This window comes from Eleutherodactylus coqui, chromosome 7, assembly GCF_035609145.1.
Source record: "Eleutherodactylus coqui strain aEleCoq1 chromosome 7, aEleCoq1.hap1, whole genome shotgun sequence".
Classification (NCBI taxonomy): Eukaryota; Metazoa; Chordata; class Amphibia; order Anura; family Eleutherodactylidae; genus Eleutherodactylus; species Eleutherodactylus coqui.
The window spans coordinates 183,288,837-183,305,283 of record NC_089843.1 but is presented as its reverse complement, the minus strand read 5'-3'; the positions used below and the strand labels follow the sequence as shown (position 1 = coordinate 183,305,283).

Here is a 16,447-nt window from a genome sequence, read left to right as displayed (position 1 = left end):
CTGATTGTAACAATCAATAGTACGATATACGTTATAAGATTAACAATATGTCTTAGATCAAATGGGTTCCATCATATGCAGTCCACATGTAGTTCAAACATGATAAAAAATAAGGTTATACGGGGTTAATACCTAGCCAAGAAATATTCCAGATCAAACATGCCAAGGATTCAGTTGAAAGAGATTTTGAGAATTTTCTCTATAAATAACAGATTCTTATACAATTATAGTACTTTAACATCTTAATTATCATATGATAAACTGAAGAAAGGGAAAAGGAAAAGGAAAGAATAAAAAAAATGGGGTTTTTTTAAAATTTTTTTTTTTGGTGCGTTTTTTATGCATTTTTCATGCGTTTTTACTGTGGTTGTTATTCTATACACATAAAATTTACCGTAATGGAGTGTTTTGCCTATGATACAGAATATCATGACAGTCTAAGCAAGTATAAGAAAAATATTCTGTTTTTCATGGATTTTTGATGTAGTCCTAATGCGATTATGTTATGACTACATGTCATCTAAGATTCTCATCCATGTGTCAGATATTTTTTCAATGCAACAGTGCACATTATAAGTATGTCAATCTTGCTCCAACTGATTTCCTTAGACAATATAAATTCCTTAACGTGTTTAAGGTTATAAAGATATATATTATGGCATGTTCTGTAAAGGATTTGTTTAAGTGCATAACATGATCGCATTAAAGGGGTTGTCCCGAGGCAGCAAGTGGGTCTATACACTTCTGTATGGCCATAATAATGCACTTTGTAATGTACATTGTGCATTAATTATGAGCCATACAGAAGTTATAAAAAGTTTTTTACTTACCTGCTCCGTTGCTGGCGTCCTCGTTCCCATGGAGCCGACTAATTTTCGCCCTCCGATGGCCAAATTAGCCGCGCTTGCGCAGTCCGGGTCTTCTGCTTTCTTCTATGGAGCCGCTCGTGCCAGAGAGCGGCTCCGTGTAGCTCCGCCCCGTCACGTGCCGATTCCAGCCAATCAGGAGGCTGGAATCGGCAGTGGACCGCACAGAAGAGCTGCGGTCCACGAAGGTAGAAGATCCCGGCGGCCATCTTCAGCGGTAAGTATTGAAGTCACCGGACCGCCGGGATTCAGGTAAGCGCTGTGCGGGTGGTTTTTTTAACCCCTGCATCGGGGTTGTCTCGCGCCGAACGGGGGGGGGGGTTTAAAAAAAAAAAAACCCGTTTCGGCGCGGGACATCTCCTTTAATGTTTATTTTGTACTATAAGGGTTGAAAAATGAGTATATAACATACAATGATCTGCAAGGGTTAATTATTCAGCAAGATTCAAGCAGCAGGCTCTGTGGGAAGAGAACCAGCAGCGAATCAAATAAAATGAAGGAGGTAACACATCAGGTATTTGGAATCAGTAGTAATTGTTTTTAACTAGAGATGAGCGAACGTACTCGTCCGAGCTTGATACTCGTTCGAGTATTAGCGTGTTCGAGATGCTCGTTACTCGTAACGAGCACCACGCAATGTTCGGGTTACTTTCACTTTCATCTCTGAGACGTTAGCGCGCTTTTCTGGCCAATTGAAAGACAGGGAAGGCATTACAACTTCCCCCTGCGACGTTCAAGCCCTATACCACCCCCCTGCAGTGAGTGGCTGGCGAGATCAGGTGTCACCCGAGTATAAAAATCGGCCCCTCCCGCGGCTCGCCGCAGATGCGTTGTGACATAGCTGAGGGAAAGTGCTATCGTGTTGGAGCTGCTGTAGGGAGAGTGTTAGGAGTTATTGTAGGCTTCAAGAACCCCAACGGTCCTTCTTAGGGCCACATCTAACCATGTGCAGTAGTGTGGAGGCTGCTTTTTGCAGTGTTGCACTTTTTTTTTTTTTTTTGGTATATCGGCCGTGCAGAGCATTGCGCCCTGCAGTAATACTCCAGGGACAGAATTGTGGAGGCAGGGACAGAAGACATATATTATTGATTGAATATACGCAGTGGGCCTTTTGTAAAAAATATTGGGCAAAAAATCTATTTGGCCTGCCTGTCACTGTGTTCAGTGTTCTGGGTCTCTGCTGGGTGTAGTAGTTCTACAACAAAATCATACGAAGCCAGCTAAGTGTTACAGCAGGCTTGCGCCAAATTATTTCCTGGCTCTGAAATCACCGCTCTGTTGCAGTTAATAACAGTGCAACACTCTGCAGTTCTATGACACACTCCAGGGACAGAATTGTGGAGGCAGGGACAGAAGACATATATTATTGATTGAATATACGCAGTGGGCCTTTTGTAAAAAATATTGGGCAAAAAATCTATTTGGCCTGCCTGTCACTGTGCTCAGTGTTCTGGGTCTCTGCTGGGTGTAGTAGTTCTACAACAAAATCATACGCAGCCAGCTAAGTGTTACAGCAGGCTTGCGCCAAATTATCTCCTGGCTCTGAAATCACCGCTCTGTTGCAGTTAATAACAGTGCAACACTCTGCAGTTCTGTGACACACTCCAGGGACAGAATTGTGGAGGCAGGGACAGAAGACATATATTATTGATTGAATATACGCAGTGGGCTTTTTCTAAAAAATATTGGGCAAAAAATCTATTTGGCCTGCCTGTCACTGTGCTCAGTGTTCTGGGTCCGTGTGTGCTGGGTGTAGTAGTTTTACAAAATCATACGCAGCCAGCTAAGTGTTACAGCAGGCTTGTGCCAAATTATTTCCTGGCGTTCCGTAAACGAAGTCAGCCTCCAACCACAGGCCAATAAGCGGCACATTTAATTACAGCGTTCTGTTTCTGCACTACTGGTAATACACCATGCTGAGGGGTAGGGGTAGGCCTATAGGACGTGGACGCGGGCGAGGACGCGGAGGCCCAAGTCAGGGTGTGGGCACAGGCCGAGCCAGTGCGGTGGCCAGGGGTAGAGGCAGGGCCAGACCGAATAATCCACCAACTGGTTCCCAAAGCGCCCCCTCGCGCCATGCCACCCTGCAGAGGTCAAGGTGCTCTACGGTGTGGCAGTTTTTCACAGAGACGCCTGACGACCGACGAACAGTGGTGTGCAACCTTTGTCGCGCCAAGATCAGCTGGGGAGGCACCACCACCAGCATGCGCAGGCATATGATGGCCAAGCACCCCACAAGGTGGGACGATGCCCGTTCACCGCCTCCGGTTTGCACCACTGCCTCTCCCCCTGTGCCCCAACCTGCCACTGAGATCCAACACCCCTCTGAGGACACAGGCAGTACCGTCTCCTGGCCTGCACCCACACCCTCACCTCTGCTGTCCTCGGTCCCATCCAGCAATCTCTCTCAGCGCAGCGTCCAGCCATCGCTAGCGCCACTGTTTGAGCGCAAGCGCAAGTACGACGCCACGCACCCGCACGCTCAAGCGTTAAACGTGCACATTGCAAAATTGATCAGCCTAGAGATGCTGCCGTATAGGCTTGTGGAAACGGAGGCTTTCAAAAGCATGATGGCGGCGGCGGCCCCGCGCTACTCGGTTCCCAGTCGCCACTACTTTTCCCGATGTGCCGTCCCAGGCCTGCACGACCACGTCTCCCGCAACATTGTACGCGCCCTCACCAACGCGGTTACTGCCAAGGTCCACTTAACAACAGACACGTGGACAAGCACAGGCGGGCAGGGCCACTATATCTCCCTGACGGCACATTGGGTGAATTTAGTGGAGGCTGGGACAGAGTCAGAGCCTGGGAACGCTCACGTCCTACCCACCCCCAGAATTGCGTGCCCCAGCTCGGTGGTGGTATCTGCGGGGGTGTATGCTTGCTCCACTAAACCACCCTCCTCCTCCTCCTATGCAACCTCTGTCTCGCAATCAAGATGTGTCAGCAGCAGCACGTCGCCAGCAGTCGGTGTCGCGCGGCGTGGCAGCACAGCGGTGGGCAAGCGTCAGCAGGCCGTGCTGAAACTACTCAGCTTAGGAGAGAAGAGGCACACGGCCCACGAACTGCTGCAGGGTCTGACAGAGCAGACCGACCGCTGGCTTGCGCCGCTGAGCCTCCAACCGGGCATGGTCATGTGTGACAACGGCCGTAACCTGGTGGCGGCTCTGCAGCTCGGCAGCCTCACGCACGTGCCATGCCTAGCCCATGTCTTTAATTTGGTGGTTCAGCGCTTTCTGAAAAGCTACCCACACTTGTCATACCTGCTCGGAAAGGTGCGCCAGCTCTGCGCACATTTCCGCAAGTCCCACACGCACGCTGCCACCCTGCGGACACTGCAACATCGGTTTAATCTGCCAGTGCACCGACTGCTGTGCGACGTGCCCACACAGTGGAACTCTACGCTCCACATGTTGGCCAGACTCTATGAGCAGCGTAGAGCTATAGTGGAATACCAACTCCAATATGGGCGGCGCTGTGGGAGTCAGCCTCCTCAATTCTTTACAGAAGAGTGGGCCTGGTTGGCAGCCATCTGCCAGGTCCTTGGAAACCTTGAGGAGTCTACCCAGATGGTGAGCGGGGATGCTGCAATCATTAGCGTCACCATTCCTCTGCTATGCCTCTTGAGAAGTTCCCTGCAAAGCATAAAGGCAGACGCTTTGGAATCAGAAACGGAGGCGGGGGAAGACAGTATGTCACTGGATAGTCAGAGCAACCTCATGTCTATATCTCAGCGCGTTGAGGAGGAGGGGGAGGAGCATAAGGAGGAGGGGGAAGAGACAGCTTGGCCCACTGCTGAGGGTACAGATGCAGCTTGCCTGTCATCCTTTCAGCGTGTATGGCCAGAGGAGGAGGAGGAGGAGGATCCTGAAAGTGATCTTCCTAGTGAGGACAGCCATGTGTTGCGTACAGGTACCCCGGCACACATAGCTGACTTCATGTTAGGATACCTTGCTTGTGACCCTCGCGTTACACGCATTCTGGCCACTACGGATTACTGGGTGTACACACTGCTCGACCCACGGTATAAGGAGAGCCTTTCCACTCTCATTCCCGAAGAGGAAAGGGGTTCGAGAATGATGCTATACCACAGGGCGCTGGTGGACAAACTGATGGTAAACTTCCCATCCGACAGCGCTAGTGGCCGAAGGCGCATTTCCGCGGCCCAGGTAGCAGGGGAGGCGCAGAGATCAGGCAGCATGTACAGCACAGGCAGGGGAACACTCTCTAAGGCCTTTGACAGCTTTATGGCTCCCCAGCAAGACTGTGTCACCGGTCCCCAGTCAAGGCTGAGATGGCGGGAGCACTGTAAAAGGATGGTAAGGGAGTACGTAGCCGATCGCACGACCGTCCTCGGTGACGCCTCTGCCCCCTACAACTACTGGGTGTTGAAGCTGGACACGTGGCCTGAAATCGCGCTGTATGCCCTTGAGGTGCTTGCTTGTCCTGCGGCTAGCGTCTTGTCAGAGAGGGTGTTTAGTGTGGCTGGGGGAATCATCACGGATAAGCGTACCCACCTGTCAACCGACAGTGCCAACAGGCTTACACTCATCAAGATGAACAAAGCCTGGATTTCCCCAGACTTCTCTTCTCCACCAGCGGACAGCAGCGGTACCTAAACAATACGTAGGCTGCACGCGCGGATGGAAGCATCGTTCTCTATCACCATCCAAAACGGGGACCTTTTTGCTTCATCAATCTGTGTATAATATTCATCCTCCTCCTCCTGCTCCTCCTCCTGAAACCTGACGTAATCACGCCGAACGTGTAATTTTTCTTAGGCCCACAAGGCTCAGTCATATAATTTTTCTAAACAATTTTTATACATTTCAATGCTCATTAAAGCGTTGAAACTTTCACCTCAACCAATTTTTATTTTAACTGGGCTGCCTCCAGGCCTAGTTACCAATTAAGCCACATTAACCAAAGCGATTAATGGGTTTCACCTGCCCTCTTGGTTGGGCATGGGCAATTTTTCTCAGGTACATTAGTACTGTTGGTACACCAATTTTTGTGGGCCCTCGCCTACAGTGTAATCCAATTAATTTTTTGCCCACCTGCATTACAGCTGACGTAACATCAGCTGTGATGGGCAATGCAATGGGATATTTTTATGTACCGCCGGTGGGTTCCAGGGAGCCACCCATGCTGTGGGTGCACAGGGAGTTGTAAATGCATCTGTTTCCACTTCTAAAGAACCCCAGTCTGACTGGGGCATGCAGTGTGGGCCGAAGCCCACCTGCATTAAACATGACATTATTACCTCAGCTGTGATGGGCAATACAATGGGATATATTTATGTACCACCGGTGGCTTCCTGGCACCCACCCATGCTGTCGGTCCACAGGGAGTTGTAAATGCATCTGTGTTCACTTCTAAAGAACCCCAGTCTGACTGGGGCATGCAGTGTGGGCCGAAGCCCACCTGCATTTCATCTGACGTTATCTCTGCTGTCCAGGGCACTGCAATGGGATACATTAATGTACAGCCGGTGGGTTCCAGGGAGCCACCCATGCTGTGGGTGCACACGGAATTCCCATTGCGGAGTTGTACCTGCCTGTGACTATTTATAAAAAAACGTGGTCTGACTGGGGCATGCAGACACCTTGACAGAATGAATAGTGTGTGGCACATAGGTTCCCCATTGCTATGCCCACGTGTGCAGCTCCTGATGGCGGTGGCACAGGATTATATTTCTCATTGCTTCTGTATAGCATTGTGGGCTATCGCCCCGCCCCTTTTAAAGACGGTCGCTGCCTAGCCGTGCCAACCCTCTGCAGTGTGTGCCTGCGGTTCCTCCTCATGGCAGACACACTTATAAATAGACATGAGGGTGGTGTGGCATGAGGGCAGCTGAAGGCTGGGCAGGGACAGTTTGGTGTGCGCTGTGGACACTGGGTCGTGGGGGGGGTGGGGTGGTTGGTCAGCATGTAACCCAGGAGAAGTGGCAGCGGATTGTCATGCAGGCAGTGATTGTGCTTTGTTGGAGGTAGTGTGGTGCTTAGCTAAGGTATCCATTGCTAATGAGGGCTTTTCAGAAGTAAAAGTTGTTGGGGGGGCCCACTCTTGCCGCTATTGTGGCTTAATAGTGGGACCTGTGAACTTGAGATGCAGCCCAACATGTTGCCCCTCGCCTGCCCTATCCGTTGCTGTGTCGTTCCGATCACTTTCTTGAATTGCCCAGATTTTCACAAATGGAAACCTTAGCGAGCATCGGCGATATACAAAAATGCTCGAGTCGCCCATTGACTTCAATGGGGTTCGTTACTCGAAACGAACCCTCGAGCATTGCGAAAATTTCGTCCCGAGTAACGAGCACCCGAGCATTTTGGTGCTCGCTCATCTCTATTTTTAACCTATAAATAAGTAAACTATGTAACATACATTGAGGTGAACAAGGCACTACGCCAAAACGCGTTCTTGTGAAACCATGTACCTAACTATGCAAGTTTAAGAGAAAATAAAGCAAAGAAAATTCAACTCATGTGTCCGGATTCCTACATACTTTCTGCTGTCTGCAGCTAGCCTCAGTTCAGCCTCTAGTTTGCCTGTCTGCTTTCATCTCCAGCTTTGCTTTGCTCTGTATGTTCTGTTGGTCATTTCCATCTGCCTTCTCTGTCGGCACTCTGTCCCCCCATTTAGTTAGTCACATCTTGTCAGTCGCCAGGTCCCTAGCCAGTGCAGGGACCGCCGTCCAGTTGTCCGCCTGGGGTTAGCCAGGGCCGAGGCAAGTAGGCAGGGACAGTGGGGTGCGGGAAGTTCAGGGCACCCCACCTGGCGCTCTGGGGATCAGAGTGCCGTAACATAATAACTGGCCCTTTAAACCATTTTCATGGAGGTGATCAGCGCCCTTGCGAACCAGCTGCAAGCCCTGGTGCCGGTGGTCCAGGATTTATCTGCCCGTATGGCAGCCCAGGAGCAGCGGGGGTCGTCGCAGGGCCTGGATGCCTCAACCAGCCCAGAACCTAAGTGCCCTCTTCCTGAGGTGTTCTCTGGGGAGAGGAACAAATTTTTTGTTTTCCAACAGGCGCGTCGCTTATTTTTTCGGATGCGCCCCCGTTCTTCCAGATCGGAAGCCCAGAGGGTCGGGCTTATAATGTTCCTGCTGCGGGGCTCTGCCCAGACCTGGGCTTTTTCCATCCCCGAGGGTTCCCCCTGCCTGCAGTCCGTGGACTCCTTTTTCCAGGAACTCGTAGGTATCTTTGACGAACCGGACCGAGCGGGGTTGGCGGTTTTGCGGCTGTTGGCGCTGCATCAGGGGTCATTTTGTGCGGAGGATTATTGCTCCAATTTCAGACTCTATGCAGGGGATACAGCATAGAACGATAGCGCTCTGAAAGACGTTTTTCTGCAGGGTCTCTCGGACGCAGTTAAAGACCTGTTAATTTCCCACCCCGTTCCCGGGTCTTTAAGGGAGGCTATGGAGCTAGCGGTGAAGGCAGATATGAGGCTCAGGGCTAGGAAGCAAGACAGGCAGGCCCGTATAGTCAGGGAGGTCGTTTGCCCTGGTCCATCTCCTTCGTTACCCGTCTCTGTTCCCGAGCCGATCGAGGTGGATCCGCTGGACCCCAAAGAGCGACGCCGGATCCGATTGTTGCATCGTCTCTGCCTCTACTGCGGGAAAGCTGGACATCGGGTCATAACCTGCCCACTGAGGTCTCAACGCTCGCAGCCGGAACGGGGCGGAAAACTCCGAGTCCTAGGCGATTGTAGGGAAGATCGCCTAGGACTTCAGGTACTTCCTAAGCTTTTGGTAGCGTGTCAGGTCAGATTCCGGGATTTTTCTTGATCAGGACAGGCATTTATTGATTCCGGAGCCGCCGCTAACTTTATAAGCCTGTGTTTTGTCCGATCCCTGATGGCTGAATTTGTGGCGCTGAAGACGCCAATTCATTTTACAAGTATTGATGCTACCCCTCTCTCTACAGGCCTGGTATGGTGGAGGACCCCAAGATTAAGGTTCACGGTGGGGATCCTCCACTCGGAAGAACTGTCTTTCCTGGTTATGGAAAAAATGTCGGTTGATGTGGTGCTTGGTATGCCCTGGTTGGCACTGCACAATCCCCAATTTGATTGGTCCACCCGGGAATTGACTCATTGGGGATCATACTGTCATAATCACCTGTCTACCATAGCTGTGTGCTCCGCAGATACCGTGCTCATTCCGGAGTATTTGTTAGACTTTCAGGATGTATTCTCCAAAAAACTGTCTAAGGCTCTGCCCCCTCATAGGGAGTGGGACTGTGGTATTGATCTGATTCCCGACAGTCCCATCCCTAAGGGAGCCATTTTCAATTTGTCAGGCCGTGAGCATGAGGCCATCAAGTCCTATGTCTCGGAGGCTCTGGCCAACCGACATATCCGGCCGTCCAGGTCCCCTGCCGGGGCAGGTCTCTTCTTTGTAGAGAAGAAGGACGGGACACTAAGGCCTTGTGTGGATTATCGGGCCTTGAATAAAATCACAGTAAAGAACCAGTGCTCCTTGCCCCTCATTCCTGACTTGTTGAATCAGGTGGTAGGGGCCCACTGGTTCTCCAAACTGGACTTGCGGGGGGCTTACAATTTAATTCGCATTAGAGAGGGAGACGAATGGAAGACGGCGTTCAACACCCCGTTAGGACATTTTGAATGTCTGGTCATGCCTTTCGGACTCTGTAACGCCCCCGCTGTTACAGGGTCTTATGAACGCGGTCTTTCATGACTTCCTGGGGGTATTTCTGGTCAAGTTAGAGAAATGCACATTTGGTTCTAAACAAGTATCTTTCCTTGGTTATGTAATTTCACCCACAGAGATTCAGATGGAGTCTGATAAAGTAGCAGCAATCTCCCAATAGGTCAGACTGGACAACCTCAAGGCTCTCCAGCGGTTCTTAGGTTTTGCAAATTTTTACCGCAAATTCATTAGGAATTACTCGGTTATTGCTCAACCCCTGACCGACCTGAACAAGAAGGGGGCCGACTTGGTAAAATGGTCACCTGCAGCCCTTGAGGCCTTTAGTCATCTAAAGAGGGCATTTACGACTGCCCCGCTGCTAATACAGCCAGACGCACGACTACCCTTTTTCATTGAGGTAGATGCGTCTGAAGTGGGGACAGGAGCAGTATTGTCGCAGGAAGTCAGTGGGAGTTCTTGCCTGTTCTTCGCCAGGTTTAATTTTGTCGTAACATATATCCCAGGAGAGAAGAACGTGAAGGCGGACGCCCTGCCACGGAGTTTCGGGGTGCCGGATAGTGAGACTATGACCCCCGAGAATATCTTAGCCCCTGGCGTGGTGGTGGCAGCTGTAGAGTCTAACTTCGTCCCTCAACTACAGGATACTCAGCAGGACGCTCCTTCGGGGGTGCCGGAGGGCAGATGGTTTGTGCCAGAGACCCTACGTCCTAGAGTCATGAATGAATCTTACTCGTCGGTTCTCGCAGGGAATCCAGGGTTTCAGGGGACCCTGGATCTTTGTTCCAGACACTTCTGGTGGCCAGGTATGTCTCAGGAGATCCGCAACTTTGTTAGGGGATGCTTGGTCTGTGCTCGCAATAAGAGTCAGCGGCGTCCTCCGGAGGGCCCTCTGAGACCGCTACCAGTTCCTTCCAGTCCATGGTCGCACTTATCGGTAGATTTCATCACTGATCTACCAGAATCCCAGAAGTGCACCACTATCTTAGTGGTGGTCGACCAGTTCTCTAAGATGGCACATTTTGTGGCGTTAAAGAAGCTACCTTCGGCAAAAGAATTTGCCATGATTTTTGTAAAAGAAATAATTCACCTACATGGGGTTCCCCAAAATATTGTATCTGATTGCGGGGTTCAGTTTGTGTCGCAGTTTTGGCGTGCCTTCTGCAGAAACCTGAGAACGTCGCTTTCCTTCTCTTCAGCATTCCACCCGCAAACTAATGGTCAGACTGAGCGGAAGAACCAAGATTTAGTGCAATATTTAAGGTTGTTTGCTAGCGAAAAGGCTCATCAGTGGGCAGAGTTCCTGCCATTGGCAGAGTTTGCACTACACAACCGCCCTTGTTCTTCCACTGGGGTATCTCCATTTTTTTGTGTATACGGTCAGCATCCTCGCTTCCTTACAGCAATCCCTACTCCTTCAGTCTGTCCTGCAGCTGATGTCGCCACAGATACGCTTCGGGGAGTATGGAAAGAGGTACAGAAAAACTTGGAAGCAGCGGGGACTCGTATGCAGTTGCGTAGTGAGAAGAGTCTGTCTGTATCTGAACCTTACAGGGTGGGACAGAACGTATACCTGTCTTCTAAAAATCTCAAGTTAAGGGTCCCATCCCTGAAGCTGGCACCACGTTACATGGGTCCGTTTGTCATCACGTGTGTGGTGAACCCGCACACCTATGAACTAGGTTTGCCAGCTACATGGAGGGTTCACAAGGTGTTCCATAAGTCGTTATTGAAACTTTTTGTCCCTTCGGTGTTGAGGGGTCTGCAAATCATGTCTAATGAGGAACAGTTAAAGGATCTGGGAATGTTTAGCTTGCAAAAAAGAAGGCTGAGAGGAGACTTAAAGGGGTTGTCCCACGCCGAAACGGGTTTTTTTTTTTTCAATAGCCCCCCCGTTCGGCGCGAGACAAACCCGATGCATGTGTTGAAAAAAAAAAATCGGATAGTACTTACCCGAATCCCCGCGCTCCAGTGACTTCTTACTTACCTTGCGAAGATGGCCGCCGGGATCTTCACCCTCGGTGGACCGCAGGTCTTCTGTGCGGTCCATTGCCGATTCCAGCCTCCTGATTGGCTGGAATCGGCACACGTGATGGAGCGGAGCTACGAGGAGCAGCTCTCCAGCACGAGCAGCCCCATTCAACACGGAGAAGACCGGACTGCGCAAGCGCGTCTAATTGGGCGATTAGACGCTGAAAATTAGACGGCACCATGGAGACGAGGACGCTAGCAACGGAACAGGTAAGTGAATAACTTCTGTATGGCTCATAATTAATGCACGATGTACATTACAAAGTGCATTAATATGGCCATACAGAAGTGCTGAACCCCAACTTTGTTTCGTGGGACAACCCCTATAATAGCTGTCTACAAATATCTGAAGGGCTGTCACAGTGTAGAGGGATCAGCCCTATTCTCGTTTGTACAAGGAAAGACTGGAAGGAATGGGATGAAACTGAAAGGGAGGAGAAACAGATTAGATATTAGAAAAAGCTTTCTGAGGCTACATTTATATGGGAGTAATCCAAGAGTGTAATGATGAATATATCTAAAAGCATAAACTGAAATGAATTGGTTGCTATGAACACTAAAGATATTATTTAATTTAGACAGTTTTCATAAATGTCATGTCCAATCCAGATGAGATGATGAAAATCAACCTATATTTAGCATTTTGCAATTGTTTGTTATGTCCTGCTCTCCACTTTTGATGCTTTTAGTAGATCAGAAATAAGTGATGTCATGCTACAATTTACCAAGCGGGTTAGACCAGCTATACACAGGTGGGTTGGATTCCGCATGCAGAACCCCGCAGCGGAATCCGACCCTGTGCCCAGCCGGCATCCTCGCGTACCTGCCATGCTATCTTCTCTGTACTGCGGATGGTCTGCACGGTTCGCCGTCGGACATGCACAGTACAGATTTTTTTTTTTTAAACACTTGCTTTTCCCACCTATTGATGACTCGGAATCCGTGACCTTTCTGGAGGGTCATGGTGGAAGGGCTGCAGATTGGACGGCTTCTATTGACTTTAATGGAAGCCATCCGCGTGAAATCCACGCAAAAATAGAACATGCTGGATTTTTCCTTCGCAATTGAAGTCAATGGGAGCTGTCTGATCAACGGCCCTTCTGCAGTGACAATCAATCGGCAATGTCGCGGGAAAAACAGTATTTTAAAAAAGAAAATCTGTACTGCGTATGTCCAACAGCTTGCCATGCGGACTATCGGTAGTACAGAAGAAAAAGAAACTAACCAGGTACGTGCGGATACTGCTGCTAGGAAAGCCAGATTTCTGCTGATGAATTCTGCATGCGGAATCCAGTTCCTCAGTGTGCATGGGGCGTTGATTGACCCAGACTCCCCAAAAATGTTATAAATATTATTTTCTTCAATTTAATGACAACCACATGGCTAGTTGACAGTCACATGACATCAATCCTTGGCTAGCTCTGTATGTATTTCTGCTGATGACCCAGGCTATTAACCCTTTAAATGCTGCTGTCAATTCTGACAGCGGCATTTAAAGCCCCAGAACATCCCGTACGGCCCCCCCACGGTAAGATCGGGGGAGCCGTGCAGGTGTCATGGCTGCCAGGGGCCTTCTGAAAGGCCTCAGGGCTGCCTTGATAGGCTGCCTGTTAGAATGCATTATGACGTTATGCTATAGCCTTACGTCATACTGCAGGAGCGATCAAAGTATTGCATACTGTAGTCCCCCAGGGGGACTTAAAAGTAAAGTAAAAAAAAGAGCAATGAAGTTTTTTTAATTGTAAAAAAAAAGTAATAAAAGTTTAAATCACCTTCCTTTTGCCATATCTATAATTAAAAAGTCTAAATAATAAAATAAAAACACATATTTGGTATCGCTGCATCCGTAAATGTCAGAGCTATCAAAGTAGTGCATTAATTACCTTGCATGGTGAACGTCGTCTGAAAAAAAAAAAAAAGAACGCCAGAAATGCACTTTCAGTCACCCTGTCTCCCAGAAAAAACGCAATAAAAAGCGATCAAAAAGTCGTTCGTATACCAAATTGGTACAAACTTAAACTACAGGATGTGAGCTATTGCTCAACTATGTCAGCGGAAAAATTAAAAATTTATTGCGCGCACAAGATTATTGCAGAAAATAATTTTAAAAAATTAAATGTCTTTGAAAAAAAAAAGTAGTATAGTTAAAAAAAAACCTATACAAGTTTGGTATCGTAGTAATCGTACTGACCCATAGAATAAAGTTATCATGTTGCTTTTGTTGCAGTTTGTGCACCGTAAAAACAAGACGCACTGAAAAATGGCGGAATGTTGTTTTTTTTTTTCATTTTACTCCACTTAGAATTTTTAAAAACTTTTTCAGTACAATATACGGTACATTAAATAGCACCATTGAATAATACAACTTGTACCGCAAAAAAAACAAGCCCTCATACAGCGACGTTGATGGATAAATAAAGGAGTTATGATTTTTTTAAGGGGGAGGATAAAACGATAACGGGAAAAAAAAGGGCCCGTCATGAAGGGGTTAATATGATTGCAGTAATGTAATGTGAAGTGCCAGTTGGGTCTTGATAGATTGATTACAGTAAGTAGCATGCAGGGATTTTTCTTTTAGTTTATTATAGATTTACTCCGGGAAGATGTGCTCCCTTATGTTGGCTCTCAGCACATCTATTCAGACGCATTTGCTTTGAAATGCATTGAAGCTCTCCCCTTATCTATAAATCTTAGAAAACCAAGAACAAGGTCTGCTCTTTTAGATTTGAAAAAAGTATTAAATAGCAGCAGCAGATAATAATATCCCCGAAACTACCAATGAATGAAATATAGAACTTATCAAATATCATTGTAAACTATAGGACCTTTCGCCTAAGAAAACTGCATTTTACATCTATCATGACTTTCCTTAGCCTTCGAGATAGAAATAATCCACAAGAAGAACTCAGAAGTAACATCAACATATTTTATTTTGTAGCCATTATAAAAAATGTGCAGCAGCAAAGAACCTTTTCTGAGAAGAACATGTTGATATTTTCATTATAGACGGCACTTCTGTTCTACAGGTCTTGTTCCTAAAACTTTTTCTTTATTTTCTGGACATTAAACCTGATGGAAAACCATGTTCCTAAAATACAGACAATTATTGTAAAAAATATAACATTTCAAAGAATTTTCCATACTCGAAAGTCTGGCAGTTTAATAAATCTTGGAATTATTTGTGGCATTCCAATATACCACTTAGGAGAATTATAGTCAGCAGGCAAGAGCGATCTGCATCTAGAAAAGGACAAACATCAGGAAGTCCGATATTCTGCTTTAGCCAACAGTAAATAATAGACCTTTAGGACTCCGTTATGCCAGTTTTAGACAAGCGTATTGTAACAAGTCCATAATATGTATCTGTATTTCGGATGTGTTATAGATGACATTACAACAGTATGTCATCAGTATTTCTACACAATTTGTTCAGTGATTGCCTCTATGTATTTAATTTTCTAATGGACAAATACTGCTACAACCCAATAGAAGAGAATAGCAATACAGAGGCAAAAACGCAAAAAATAGGTCATGCTGCGTTTTTTATTTTTAACTATTGTGTAAAATATGTCATTTCAATACATTACATAGATTTACATTAGCTCCATATTACAGTCCGCAAAACACAGACCAAATTCGGAGCTATTATACGCTCGTTTTAAAGCAGCCTTAGTCACATGGGTGTATTTGCATGCAAAATACACAGTAACTAGAACTCACTGATTTCAATGGGTTATTTCACAAACACGTAATTCCATCGCATAAAAAAAATGCAATATGTTCTATTTTTCTGTGCATTTGCACAAAAACAGGCCACAAATGCACTCGCAAATATGCATTCGGTCGTGTGAATTCGGCCTTACGCACAATTTTTTTCAGCGTTTCCAATCACTTGGAAATACCATCAACAATTTCTCAAACAGGGAATATGGAGATGGGTTCTCTAAACTAGGTAAACCTATTAATAGAGATGAGCGAGCACCAAAATGCTCGGGTGCTCGTTACTCGGGACGACATTATCGCGATGCTCGAGGGTTCGTTTCGAGTAACGAACCCCATTGAAGTCAATGGGCGACTCGAGCATTTTTGTATATCGCCGATGCTCGCTAAGGTTTCCATTTGTGAAAATCTGGGCAATTCAAGAAAGTGATGGGAACGACACAGCAACGGACAGGGCAGGCGAGGGGCTACATGTTGGGCTGCACCTCAAGTTCCCAGGTCCCACTATTAAGTCACAATGGCGGCAAGAGTGGGCCCCCCCTCCCAACAACTTTTACTTCTGAAAAGCCCTCATTAGCAATGCATACCTTAGCTAAGCACCACACTACCTCCAACAAAGCACAATCACTGCCTGCATGACACTCCGCTGCCACTTCTCCTGGGTTACATGCTGCCCAAACGCCCCCCGCACGACCCAGTGTCCACAGCACACACCAAACTGTCCCTGCGCAGCCTTCAGCTGCACTCATGCAACTCCACCCTCATGTCTATTTATAAGTGTGTCTGCCATGAGGAGGAACCGCAGGCACACGCTGCAGAGGGTTGGCACGGCTAGGCAGTGACCCTCTTTAAAAGGGGCGGGGCGATAGCAAACAATGCTGTACAGAAGCAATGAGAAATATAATCCTGTGCCACCGCCATCAGGAGCTGCACACGTGGGCATAGCAATGGGGAACCTATGTGCCACACACTATTCATTCTGTCAAGGTGTCTGCATGCCCCAGTCAGACCGCGGTTTTTTATAAATAGTCACAGGCAGGTACAACTCCGCAATGGGAATTCCGTGTGCACCCACAGCATGGGTGGCTCCCTGGAACCCACCGGCGGTACATAAATGTATCCCATTGCATTGCCCATCACAGCTGAGGTAATGTCATGT

General features: G+C 47.8%; 1 protein-coding gene across 3 annotated transcripts in view; it reads right to left on the bottom strand.

Annotated features, from left to right (window-relative positions):
• The window catches only part of GC (GC vitamin D binding protein), a 259,845-nt gene that overhangs the window by 51,797 nt on the left and 191,601 nt on the right, over window positions 1-16,447 (bottom strand). Inside the window, exon 13 of one of the 3 annotated variants that reach the window (XM_066574901.1) lies at window positions 14,560-14,656. The exons of the other annotated variants lie outside the window; for them this stretch is intronic. The gene's annotated coding sequence lies outside the window, so the exon portion shown is untranslated. Of the gene's footprint in view, window positions 1-14,559; window positions 14,657-16,447 lie in introns of those variants that run through there. 3 annotated transcript variants of the gene reach the window in all.